This window comes from Sander lucioperca, chromosome 11, assembly GCF_008315115.2.
Source record: "Sander lucioperca isolate FBNREF2018 chromosome 11, SLUC_FBN_1.2, whole genome shotgun sequence".
NCBI lineage: Eukaryota > Metazoa > Chordata > Actinopteri > Perciformes > Percidae > Sander > Sander lucioperca.
This window is the reverse complement of record NC_050183.1, coordinates 6326755-6340099: the sequence shown is the minus strand read 5'-3', so window position 1 is coordinate 6340099 and position 13345 is coordinate 6326755. Positions and strand designations below refer to the sequence as shown.

At 41.1% G+C, this 13345-nt stretch overlaps 1 protein-coding gene across 9 annotated transcripts in view; it reads left to right on the top strand.

Moving 5' to 3' along the window:
• LOC116055277 (unconventional myosin-IXb) overlaps positions 1-13345 on the top strand; it is a 64878-nt gene that overhangs the window by 23690 nt on the left and 27843 nt on the right. The gene's annotated exons all lie outside the window — the stretch shown is intronic.

The following is a 13345-nucleotide window of genomic DNA, read 5'->3' as shown; positions in this document are numbered from 1 at the left end:
AGACTGTGTCTACTCCACCAGTCACTTTGGCTGACAACCACTTCATGTTGAGTTTTTTCCTCTAAAACAATTGAGGTAACTGTTAAACTAGTGTGACCCACTGTCACTCTTAAGGACACACAGAGCCGATAATCGTCTGTTGGACAGTCTGGCGAGGTCAGTGACTCGAGTCTGTTCAGTGTGTTCCGTGCCGTCGTCCGTCCGAGGGGCCGTCGGCCTTCATTTTGGCCGATTTGACATGTATAATCGGCGGGGCGGGCACTGCCGGCAGTCAGACTCAAATGACACATCTGATTGGTAGAGTGCTAACCCGGAATCGGGGAGCGGAATGAGCGTGACTAGAGTCTCTCAAAATCTGACGAAAATCTTTTAAACTGACCTTTGTTGATCTGAAATGAAGACAGATTCAGCAACTGCACGGCCTATTTCTCTCTTAAAATGTTTTCAGAAACACATTTCGGTGAACTATTTTAGTACAATATGAGATCGTATTCTGAACAAGCTGCCATGACAGTCTGTCTTTGAATTTCCGGAGAAACCAGACCCACGTGACGCATTCATCCAATCAGCTGCCGGTTTTCATTTTTGGGCGACAATACAGATTAGTGCAGCCTGCTGTTATGGAGACGTATTACTTCTCGTTTCTTCGGTGTGTTCTGAGGCATTTCTTTGACCAACTCGGGGAGACTGATCAGTCCAACTGCCTTTTCTGCCGACGGTTGGCCGTCTGGTTGGTGTGTAAGCAGCTTTAGACAAACGTTAGTGACCTGTTCTGGTTGGGGAAGCTGCTTAATTCTTGTAAAGAGGTGAAAAGTATAGAGGAACAAGTATAAAAGCCAGTGTCTGTCTTGTATAAGGGCACAACATAATAAAGAATACTGGCTAACACTTTCCTTGAAGGTATCTACATAAGAGTGACATGACACTGTCATGACACAGTCATGACACATGAACCCTAACTCTAACCTTAACCATAACCATAACTTGACATGACGAACCGAATGACACTTACTAAAAGAAGCGTTATGTCAAATGTTTATGACTTGTTTATAATGTTTGACACGTTCGTGACAGTGTCATGTCACTCTTATGTAGATACCTTTTTTAAGTAAAGTGTAACCGAATACTGTACAGAGATAAAATACTGTAGATTTTGTAAGTGAAACAAGTTAGTCTGTTAGATGGCCATTAGCTTCTGAGGTTCTCATCTGTCTCGTCAGTCACATGGAAAACATCTCATATCACAAATGATCTGTTATAGCAATTTACACTTTTCTTTTCTGCATCGGCTTCTCTCAGGTGTGAGAAGCATTGCTCTTTTGATTAAGTCATATCCACCAATGACATTGTTTCCTCAAAGGTGACTCATGTTGCTAGGGCATGCAAAAGCATTTGCATACATAGACAGAGGATGCAAAATACATTGAGTTATATTTGGACATTATTATTTGGGACAATAATTATCTCCAGTGGTTATGAATAATAAAACATCCCATGAAAGTATCAGATCCTATGCAGTACAGAGCAAATGGGTTTTCAGGCTGTGACTCCATTGCACTTCTGTGCGTGGGCTGAGCTAATGGGGCAGTGTAAAAGACTTTAACATAAAAACTATGGTCTACCCAGAAAGAAGAAATGAAAAAGAGGATGGGAAGTTGCTTTATCAACCCGTCACGTGGCCCCTTGCCTTTAAAAATGCTGTGGGAATTTATAGACAGGCTGTTTGTTCGTTTCCTATATCTACCTACTTTTGATTTGGTATTTCTGATTATGTTTAACATACAATCTTGCTCTCTTTGGGTAACTGATTGCGTAACATTATGGGTTCTGTTTTCGACCATTAGAATATGAACAACATGAATTTCGTTAAGAGCTGTTGTTGACCAGACGCTGGTCTTTCTTTGTTGCTGTTTCAGTCAGGTGACTGCTCCTCTTCCTGCTTTCTTAAAAGATGAAATGCTTGTAGTGATTTGCTCTCTGCAATAGCTGACAGGACAGAATGAACCAAAACTATAGCCATACTGATACAGAAAGCTATATGTAAGTTACTGATTTGATAGTAGGAGAATATCTATCAATAAATCATGGAAACTCAATAAATGAGTTTTTTTTTGCTACTATGTAAAACTGCAGTGTTGAATATTTGTGTAAGGCCAGCTGGTTGATAATAATGGTGCCCTGCGTTCAGGCCTGACTCTAGACAGACACAGACTGACCAACCAACCGTCTCTTTAACAGTCATATGGACTCTGAACAGACAAGAGTGTCTCATGGTTAGTTGTCTGATTAACTCAAGTAAGCAACTGCCTCACTGATACACAGGAAAAGGCGGTGCTAATCAGATAAAACACACCACCAGAATACATACAGTGAGGAAAATAAGTATTTGAACACCCTGCTATTTTGCAAGTTCTCCCACTTAGAAATCATGGAGGGGTCTGAAATTGTCATCGTAGGTGCATGTCCACTGTGAGAGACATAATCTAAAAAAAAAAATCCAGCAATCACAATGTATGATTTTTTTTAACTATTTATTTGTATGATACAGCTGCAAATAAGTATTTGAACACCTGAGAAAATCAATGTTAATATTTGGTACAGTAGCCTTTGTTTGCAATTACAGAGGTCAAACGTTTCCTGTAGTTTTTCACCAGGTTTGCACACACTGCAGGAGGGATTTTGGCCCACTCCTCCACACAGATATTCTCTAGATCAGTCAGGTTTCTGGGCTGTCGCTGAGAAACACGGAGTTTGAGCTCCCTCCAAAGATTCTCTATTGGGTTTAGGTCTGGAGACTGGCTAGGCCACGCCAGAACCTTGATATGCTTCTTACAGAGCCACTCCTTGGTTATCCTGGCTGTGTGCTTCGGGTCATTGTCATGTTGGAAGACCCAGCCTCGACCCATCTTCAATGCTCTAACTGAGGGAAGGAGGTTGTTCCCCAAAATCTCGCAATACATGGCCCCGGTCATCCTCTCCTTAATACAGTGCAGTCGCCCTGTCCCATGTGCAGAAAAACACCCCCAAAGCATGATGCTACCACCCCCATGCTTCACAGTAGGGATGGTGTTCTTGGGATGGTACTCATCATTCTTCTTCCTCCAAACACGGTTAGTGGAATTATGACCAAAAAGTTCTATTTTGGTCTCATCTGACCACATGACTTTCTCCCATGACTCCTCTGGATCATCCAAATGGTCATTGGCAAACTTAAGACGGGCCTTGACATGTGCTGGTTTAAGCAGGGGAACCTTCCGTGCCATGCATGATTTCAAACCATGACGTCTTAGTGTATTGCCAACAGTAACCTTGGAAACGGTGGTCCCAGCTCTTTTCAGGTCATTGACCAGCTCCTCCCGTGTAGTTCTGGGCTGATTTCTCACCTTTCTTAGGATCACTGAGACCCCACGAGGTGAGATCTTGCATGGAGCCCCAGTCCGAGGGAGAATGACAGTCATGTTTAGCTTCTTCCATTTTCTAATGATTGCTCCAACAGTGGACCTTTTTTCACCTGCTTGGCAATTTCCCTGTAGCCCTTTCCAGCCTTGTGGAGGTGTACAATTTTGTCTCTAGTGTCTTTGGACAGCTCTTTGGTCTTGGCCATGTTAGTAGTTGGATTCTTACTGATTGTATGGGGTGGACAGGTGTCTTTATGCAGCTAAAGACCTCAAACAGGGGCATCTAATTTAGGATAATAAATGGAGTGGAGGTGGACATTTTAAAGGCAGACTAACAGGTCTTTGAGGGTCAGAATTCTAGCTGATAGACAGGTGTTCAAATACTTATTTGCAGCTGTATCATACAAATGAATAGTTAAAAAATCATATATTGTGATTTCTGGATTTTTTTTTTTTAGATTATGTCTCTCACAGTGGACATGCACCTACGATGACAATTTCAGACCCCTCCATGATTTCTAAGTGGGAGAACTTGCAAAATGGCAGGGTGTTCAAATACTTATTTTCCTCACTGTATATCTTATACATTTGCATTCAAAATGCATATTTTAATATTCCTTTGTTAGTGAACCAAATCAAAACCATTTTTATTTGCGTTGTCCTGTCAGCAGTTTAGACTTGAGCGTGTGTGTGTGTGTGTGTGTGTGTGTGTGTGTGTGTGTGTGTGTGTGTGTGTGTGTGTTTTCAGGCAACTTTGAAGTGAATAATTTGAATAACTATGCATTTAGAACAGATACTGTATGGGGAGCCACCAGTGACTGTCTGTAAGAACGCTGAGGGTATCTTTATGCTGCAGACAGTTGAATATCCAGAGCTCATTGCAAACTACAGCTCTCTGTGTGTGGTGACAAAAGAGGCACATACAAATACATGCAGACAAGTAGACATCTGTTAGCTTTTTTTATTGTTTAACAAAAAAATGGTTGCATCATGAAAGGTAAGTTATTATTTTAATCTCTGAGCTACGTTGCAAAGAACAGAGTTGATTTGATTTTGTTTATTTTTCATCCCTGTAATGAGAAACGGGGTCTCCTCCACTTATGGAAGAATTTGCCCCTGGGCAGACCTCAAGCAGGGTTATTATTGTGAAGTCATTTTCAGCATCCACATCATGGACGTGGAGGCATACAGTCAAGGGAGAAGCCCACAGTGAGTCCATGAAAGCATCGGAACAAAATATTTCAGCAACGTTTTGCTCCTGTTCCTACGCTCATGGACAGCTCCTACTCACCCTCTCCGTCTCTGCAAGATTTGTAATGATTCAGATTTCTCTTGGCACAGCTACCAGAAGACTTACAACTTTCAGACCGGTTGCTCACGTGACATCTACGTTGTCAAGCTCAGTTTGAGGCTGCGTAGCAGCTGCGCAGTACGCTCAGCCATCACCGGAAAAGTGCTTCTAATTGACTTCACTGGTCTCCGTCGAAGTCTATGGCGTCGCTATGTCCATTTATTTCACTGTCTATAGAATTGCTGCCCATCTCTGCGTTTAAAGCTCATATTATTTCAACTCTGACCCCGTCGTAGCCACTGAATTTTCAAGCTGCAACTAAAACCTAGCCTAGAAATCTAGACGCACCCTAGCGGCAGCAAATTTAATTTGCAGCCACGGTCAGTCTAGCAACTCTTCGTTGGCTTGCGAGCTGGAAAAAACTAATTCTCGTCAGGCCAATCACGTCATTTATAGAGTCGGCGGGCGGGCTTAACATAAGGACGGCAGAGTTGCGACGGTTCCGCGTGAATTCCCTGCTCCTTGAAAACAAAGAAGATGGCTGCTGCTGGCGAACAGCGGTCTTTCGAATCGCACTGACATCATTCTTAAAAAAGGAAGATGTGTTTGGAGTTTTGCCGACCGGATACGGCCAAAGTTTAATCTGTGAACTAGCGTTGCTCTGGTTGGCTATGAGTGCAGAGGGAATTTGAAAGACAACCGTTTATCCGGCCCCTCGGATTGAGCCCTGCCAATGGTGAGTTCCCAGACCCAACATCTTGATGTGGGTCTGGCTTGTCAGGCTAACTTAAAATCAGAAGCAACGACGAATACCTGCGCCACAGTTTGTCTCTGTGCTCTGCGCCCTACCTCGCAGTTTTTACTCTGATCATCACAGCGACAGTAAAACTGCATTTGTATGTATTTTACATTTCATATGCATACCAAACCGTGGGAGTGGTCTGTTACACCACTACTATGTATATTTAGTGTACTGATCAGTAGAAAATGTATTTTTTTTTTTTTTTAAGATGATTTTTTGGGGCATTTTCCCTTTATTGATAGTGGATAGACTGGAAAGGGGGAGAGAGATGGGGGATGACACGCAGCAAAGGGCAGCGGGACGGATTCGAACCCGCGCCGGTGCAGGACTCAGCCAACATGGGGCGAACGCTCTTACTGGGTGAGCTAGAGGCTGCTCCCGTAGAAAATGTATTTTAAATAGAAAACATTACACTTAATAACGTTTTGTATTTATAACCCGTGTTGTAAAAAATGTATCAACAGTAATAGCAGTTACCTTGTGTAAGTCACTGTATTAGCTGACTGGAGTGAATTCTCCAAAGGTCTGTCTGGATTTAGTGGGACATTTGTTGTACAATGACAATAAATGAACCTTGAACCATGTGCAGTTGAAAGTATAAATTATTACATAAATATTAAATAAATACAGTTTGAAGCAGAAATAATCAAAAACCTAGTTTAGGCTACTTGTTCTATTCAAATAAATGAAATCCCTTTGCTTGTAAATGTTTCTTCGTATTCCTTTTATGAAAGTAAAACAAAATTTTTGATACATTTTCATTGCACCCCTAAAATTCTTTATGCGCTCCTAAATTTGTCTACGTAGGAGCACATGTGCTCCTTGGGAAAAAACTTTTTGAGACCTGACCCTAGGTCATATAATGTTTGAGTGCTTCCTGTCAGTGATGTAATCTGGATGTATGTTAGTGATTTGAGATATATGACAGCCGAGATCAAATGAAGTTCTGCCTGAGGCTGCAGAGTAAATATCAGCCGCACATGTCTGCACAATCACCTGAAAACCATGTAGTAAGGTAGAAATCCCAGCACTAAGTATCAGTTTAATAGTCCTCCTTGGTGTGGGGAACTAATTACTTGAGTACTTAAGTAAATCTCCTACAGATTTTTCAGTTTTATTTCAAAGTAATGTGGCTAAAAATAGACCTTTAGCCAGAAAAGCTGCATGTGGAATGTGGTTTATTCACAGTACAAAACTGTGAAAAGTGAAAACCCCTAATCTCTGAAAGTAAGTTTATTGGATACACAATACTATGGAGCAGAACAAAATTAAACAGAACTGGCCACAAACTATTAGCTTTAGCCTTAATGGCAAGAATACATGGTGGGCAGCCTCAGTAACTTGCAGGCACAGAGGCTGTCATCCATCATCAGTCACTGTCGTCTCCAGACCCTCTGACTCAGTACTGGAGCCTTCACTCGTAGAACTGCTGCTGCTTTCAGACGCATTTGAATAAGCAGCGTTGGTCCCTTGATGTGTGTCAGTTTGTCAGAGTCTTTGGTTCCGGCCGGCTGATTGAGAAAGGGGGAGGGGTTGAAGAGATTTTCCCCTCCATCAGCAGAGTTCTGGTCCCTTTGGCAGACACACTTCCATTTTGCAGTTTACTCCCAGAATGCAGTGCGTGTGAGCCTGGTCCAGAGCTGTGGTTCCAGGGGCAGACAGGGAGACGGGTTCGGTCCTTGCTGGCCTGGTCTGTGGAGTAAGTGGAGGTTGGATTCCATCTGCGAGCAGTCAATCATTTTGGCTGTTGAACAGCTGTACATTGCCCCAGGCAGTGTTTTTGCATTGAAATTTGTATTTCGCACAAAATAGTTAAGCTTAATGGAGGCAGTTGCAATAAACGCTTTTTCCACACTATTATGTGCTAAGGTACCCTTAGTTTATGTGAAAAGTTACTGTTTTTACAACACCTGTCAGCTTTAGCAACATGCTCATAAGATGGCTGACATGAAACAAAAGTCACTTTACAGAGGAAGCTCCTCTAAAATGATGTTCCCTGCAGTTTCTCTCCACACAAATAGTATACCTCTTGAGGTTCCTTCCTAACAAGTTCCAGCCAAGGCCTTATATTTGGAGTGTAGAATGCTATTTATAGATGCGTATACCAAAATGGAGGCATTTTACTTGGGTTTTATTTGTTTAGTTTTCTTTGTCCTGGGCGCTGATCAGGTTACAGTGGTGGAAAGTGTGTGTGTGTGTGTGTGTGTGTGTGTGTGTGTGTGTGTGTGTGTGTGTGTGTGTGCGCGCGTGTGCGCTATAGGGGTGGTCTTATGGCCTGGTTCACGACATTTTGAGGAGATGAGATCATCGTTTATGGTGCTGGACTGGCTGTGTGCTGTGTTGCTGGCAAATTAAATGGCCCCAACCTGAAACCATGTAGGAAAGCTGCTGTCCTACTTTTGTTCACTGTGCCATTTCTTTCCATTCTATAAATGCCCCTTCTTTGTCTTGAAAATAATGCAGGTAAAGGAGAGATTGTCCTTAATACTTTCTGCAGTTTTAACAAATAAGGCTTCTGCCTGTAGAACAGCTCGCCAGCTCTGAATAAGTATGTCACTTGTGAACTGGTCCAACTGGTTTGTCTTCTGTTACGTGGTTCTTTTCGCGTCCCTTTTTCTTTTGCCAGGCTTTGAAGACTATTTACTCTAAATGTCAACAGGGCCCTCCTTTGTTGCAGAGAGTTGGCTGACACATTTCAGGCAATATTTTGAAGTTACAGTATGTGTTAATTATAAGGAAGTATACATTTTTTTGTCCCAGTGTATTTATCAGGACACTGTTAACAGAGACAAATATTTTCATGATATGTAGGTAAAAAATATTTTTGAAAAATAATAAACCACATGGGGCTCAATCCATGTTCTTAAAATAAACTCTGCAATTGCCTAAGTTATGAGGCACTTAATGGGGTTACAGGCCTGAAAAGGTTGAGCAATGCAACTAAGTACTGCAGCATTTTGAATAAAATGATTTCATCATTAGAAAGCAGCATATTACCAGTCAAATAGTAAAAGCTTGACTCAAACTTTCAAGGTTCTCCAAAGATAGAAAATGGACAAAAAAGCTGTTTGATCAGAAGTCTTTTGACAAAACCTGGGTTTCTTGCTCATACATTAACATCTCTCTTTTAACATCAACTCTTTTGATGTAATGTATGATGAAGCTCAGCCTTTTCTTTTTTTTCTTCTAAAAGCAGAATTAGTTAGTGAGGAGAAAATCATCTCCACATCAGCTATGTAACCTTTAACTGAAGTCTAACCTCCTAGTTGTTACAGATTCCTCTAAGTCCCCAGCCTCCTCCGTGCCACTTCTTGTCTCACAACTTTAGACAGGAAGTTCCTATCATCCGGAACCCTTTTTAACAGGAAGCAGCTACGACACGGGAAGTAACGGCAGTAGTTGCTGTTAGCTTAGGGCCTTGAGGGGTGTGGCTATACCAAAGTATTGTATTGTTGTTCAGGAAGTACAGAGGAGTAGCTGGCCATTCTGTCTGCTGAGCCATTGTTTATCTCTTAGTTATGGGTTGCACCCCTTTATTCCTCAGCTATATTTGGTCAGGCTGGGTGGCATTGTGTATGAGTCTGGGAAAAGCTGGCATTACAGAGTTTAAGTCACTGCGTCATGCACACGTGTCATTCATTTCACTCTCACACACACACACACACACACACACACACACATAGTGTGTATACAAGTATACAAAGGCATTACTGTAATCATACCATTCAGTATCATATTGAAGAGTAGAATATGCTGTTCCTTAAAGGCAAATACAGCTTACATGTAGCAGCATGCTGCAGGCCACTTCAAGCTCTATTCATGGTACTCTGACCACACCACAAGCTAAGGTTTGATGTGGTACCCATTTAGACATGGGTGGAGCTGCTTGAAATGGCTCCAATTTTGTAAAACACCAGACCACAAGAGGAGCAAAACTTGTGTTCGAAAACTTGTTCTTTCTATTCCAACCTCTTACCTCTTGACATCTTCATTACTTGACCCTGTGTTATGTATGCATACAGGGGGTTGACCAAATAATTTAGACTGATGAAACTGGATTTAAATATTGGTTTTGTCTGAGGAAAAATGCTCTCATCCCAGACTGACTTCAATGAACAATGTTGAGATCACGAGAATACCTTTAAAGGTGCAAACTGCTACCTAACATAACAGGCAAAATAATTCTGTTTGTCATTTGGTTTGCCCTTAGAATTCTATGTGACCGAGTCGCAGAGTAACATAAAGAGTACCAAGGTCACAAATGGGGCTTAATGTACTGTAACAATGCAATACAAATATGGGCCAACAAGTAAGAGAATTGGGTAAATAGTATGGGATACAGAAAACGAGAGGTTAAGTTTCTCATTTGGTTGAAAAGGCTTAACAGAGATATGGGTAAAAATGTAATGCTGCAGTGAAGTTATAATTTGACTGACTAGATTAGTTTACAGTTGCATAAGTCATGTTGACATTGCATATTGCAGCTTTATGTTCAGTAATGGAGTCATTTATCAGTTGTGACACCAGGCATGATGTATACTCTTGATGTTAAAATGACTTTGTGGTCTGTGATCAAACTAAATATGCCTTAAATATGAGGATTGCTGAAATTCTTGCACTAGGTTAATACATAACAAAGTATGCTGTATTCTCCAGCTGCTCCATGTGGTTTGTTATATGTACTGTGCAGAATGACTCCCTCGTAACTATCTGCGTTTGTTCTGTTTGCGTCAACTGGATTGTTTGTTAGACTTAAAATTCCCCTTTAGTCCCTAAAATATAAACATTTACGGTTAAAATAAAACAGAAATTTAGGCACATGATTTTTCTCTTTGGAGATTTGTTATTTGTCTCATGTTGCTTGCTTAATATACTTCAGAGTTAGTCTTTCTCCATCAGGCATTTATATTATTCTGTTGATCCCAGTTAGGCAAAGCATAGCTTTTATCTTAAAGCTATTGCATGAAAGTGCCTGATCTGTTTTCCAACCTCTGCTAATATTAACAATCATCTATTGCTGTACAATCAACCAACCACTGAAGCTATTAGTTTTTTTTTCCTCCCAAACACCACTACCACCACTTTATTTCCACTATGCTGGCAACAACACAAGTTTCTTTTCCACTATAGTTTTACTGCTGTGTAGCTATCATGTGATAACTTGTCATCTGATACTTTTTATACAAGCTTTGTAGTGTCTGAATTCTTGTCTTTGTCATCGTTTAGTGTCTTCTGTATCTAAATCTGTAATTCATTTAGGACTGCAGCTAAAAATAGTCCAAGTACAGTTCCATAACACAAAAATGTTCAATACTAATTAGCCTATATATAACAGAGAAAAGCAGCATAGCCCACATGTGATGCTAGGTGAAGCAAATTTGGCATTTTGCTAGATGTATTACTTTGGTTTTATTTTGATCAACTTATTGATTATTTTCTGAATCCTTTAAGCGCTAAAATCCTTATATGTAAATCCTTTGCAGTGGGAAAGTGTCATCCAGCACATCTGCGCAATTGTAGTGTACTGCAAGTCATTTTTCCTAAAACAGAGTACTGCCATGTCATTCTGTTCAAGACAAGAAAAAATATTATTTGTGGTTCAGTATAACCACATTCATTGGAACAGTCACCATTATTAAATCTAAGCACCAGCCCCTCTTAAGGGCTATTGACGCCATTATTGTACGTCATAGTACAAATTCTTTGTTAACAATTCAGTTGAGTTAAGCTCGAGGGCATTTAAGTGTAGTTAGTTGGTGGGATATACTGTAGTGGTGGCTTCAAGCAAGGTCAAGCATAGAGGAGGAACTGTGTAGAGACATTGTTGCATTCAATTACTGCCAACATCATGTGATTTTACCAAAACATTTTTCACATTCAGGACAACAACAAACAGTGATTATTTTGTCACAAAGTACCATTGGTGTTTTATCTCAATATTCCGGGTACCAGTAACTACATAGTTCATTACCTTGCTGCTTACTTCTTTGGCTTAACCTGTAATTGAAGAATATATAAACTTTAGTTGGGCTTAAAGAACGTGATTGATATAGCTGTGGGTCTAAAGTGTCTGAGGCTAAATGAATGAGTGAGTGAGGGAGCATGTCCACCTAGAGGTATGATGAGTGTTTGCATGAGCGCCTGCCGTTGCCCTCTGTGAATGTGGGAACTCTCTTTGTGACGGTTGGACTATTTAGACTCCCTTTGTGAGTGTATCCATGCTGTAGTGAGGTGTCAGTGTCAGGGCCTTGGCAGCGCCTGTGGAAACGTTAAACTGAAGCTCTTTTGAGCAGCTAAACTTTAAAGGATGCAGCAGTGCCTCAGTGTCATAGCAATAATGTCTAGTACCCAAGCGCCAGCTGTATGTTTTTACTGATTACAAAAACGTTTTGTAGGCATATTAAAATGATGTAAAAAAATGCTCAAACCTTTAATGCTCTAAGATCAACATAGAAAAGACTCATAGGAGTGACTACAAACAGCTTGGGGGGGGGGGGGAGTACGGCAACTCTCAGAGCATAGAAAGTTGTTTCAGAGGAGTCAACAGCAGATCTAATTTGTTGTTTCCGTGAACATCCAATCTTATACACAACATCAGATTGTTTTCTTACACAGTTTTCTTTGTTTGCAAGTTTATAAGTATAATTTGCCCCACTCGCTTGTTGAGACAAACAACTCATAAACTGCACAGTTTTAGAGACACTACCCTAGTTTGGTTTGTGTGTCTGTGTGTCTGTTGAATCAGGATGTGAGACTTCATTTGGATAGGTCTGGTTCTGTTAAAGTGGAAATGTACAAGGCAGCGGGCTGCCAGTGAAGCCAACTCACCACAGAGAAGAATCAGTAAAGACAGCATTGTACGAAACAATCACTGGATATGCATACCCAAAATATGTACACACTGCAGATTGCTGAGCTCTTCTGCTTTCTGTCTCTCTCTCTCTCTTTCTATACTTCTCACTCTCCCTTTCCTCTTTTTTTTCTTCCATTAGCTCCTTGAGAGCAACCCCTATTTCGTAAGAATACAGATTAGACCTTTTCATGGACACTTTTTGGAAAGCCGTCAGTCCGCTTCCCCATACCTGCAAGCCTTCCAGCCAATCACATCAGCTGCTCATGGGCAAGTTCAAATGCGAATGATGCTGTGACATGTTTTGCATTCCCTCCATGGTGCAGCAGCCTGGGCTTTGCAGAGATTTCCCAGGGATTTGTGCTCTTGGCTGCAAGGTTTGTGGAGTGGGGGTGATCAGAACAGTACTGTGGACAGTGGGCAGCATTGAGCAGTGAGACACTCTGGAGTATCAGTGCCAAAACACACTTACTGACCCTCAACCCTGGAACAGAAGTGATGGCATTGTACTTTGTAAAAACAGGCAACACCTAAATAAATAATTATACACATTTTTTTGGCATCAGAACACAACCACAAACGCATAAAGACAAAAAGAAAGAGAGAGTGTGGGTGGGTGAGCCCAGTGAGTGGGTGGATAGGAGTCTTGTCTGAGCAAGTCCATGTTAAACTGAAGGTTAATAATTCTGGTCACGGACAAGAGACAACTGAGTATCTCTTTCAACATCCATGAACAAGCAACAACTCTTGCCTCATACTTCCCTCAGGTTTTAAAACTAATTCAAATTCACGCTTTAGTGCACTGAAAAAATGAAAGTTGGTGCAAAATTATACTGGTGTAAAAGGGTAGGAAAAGTTTTAGTGAAGAGCTAATGCAAAACTTGCAGGTCTACTTAAGCAGCAGAAATGAAATAGGTCATCCTAAGGAATCTCAACGTGTGTGTGTGTGTGTGTGTGTGTGTGTGTGTGTGTGTGTGTGTGTGTGTGTGTGTGTGTGTGTTCTT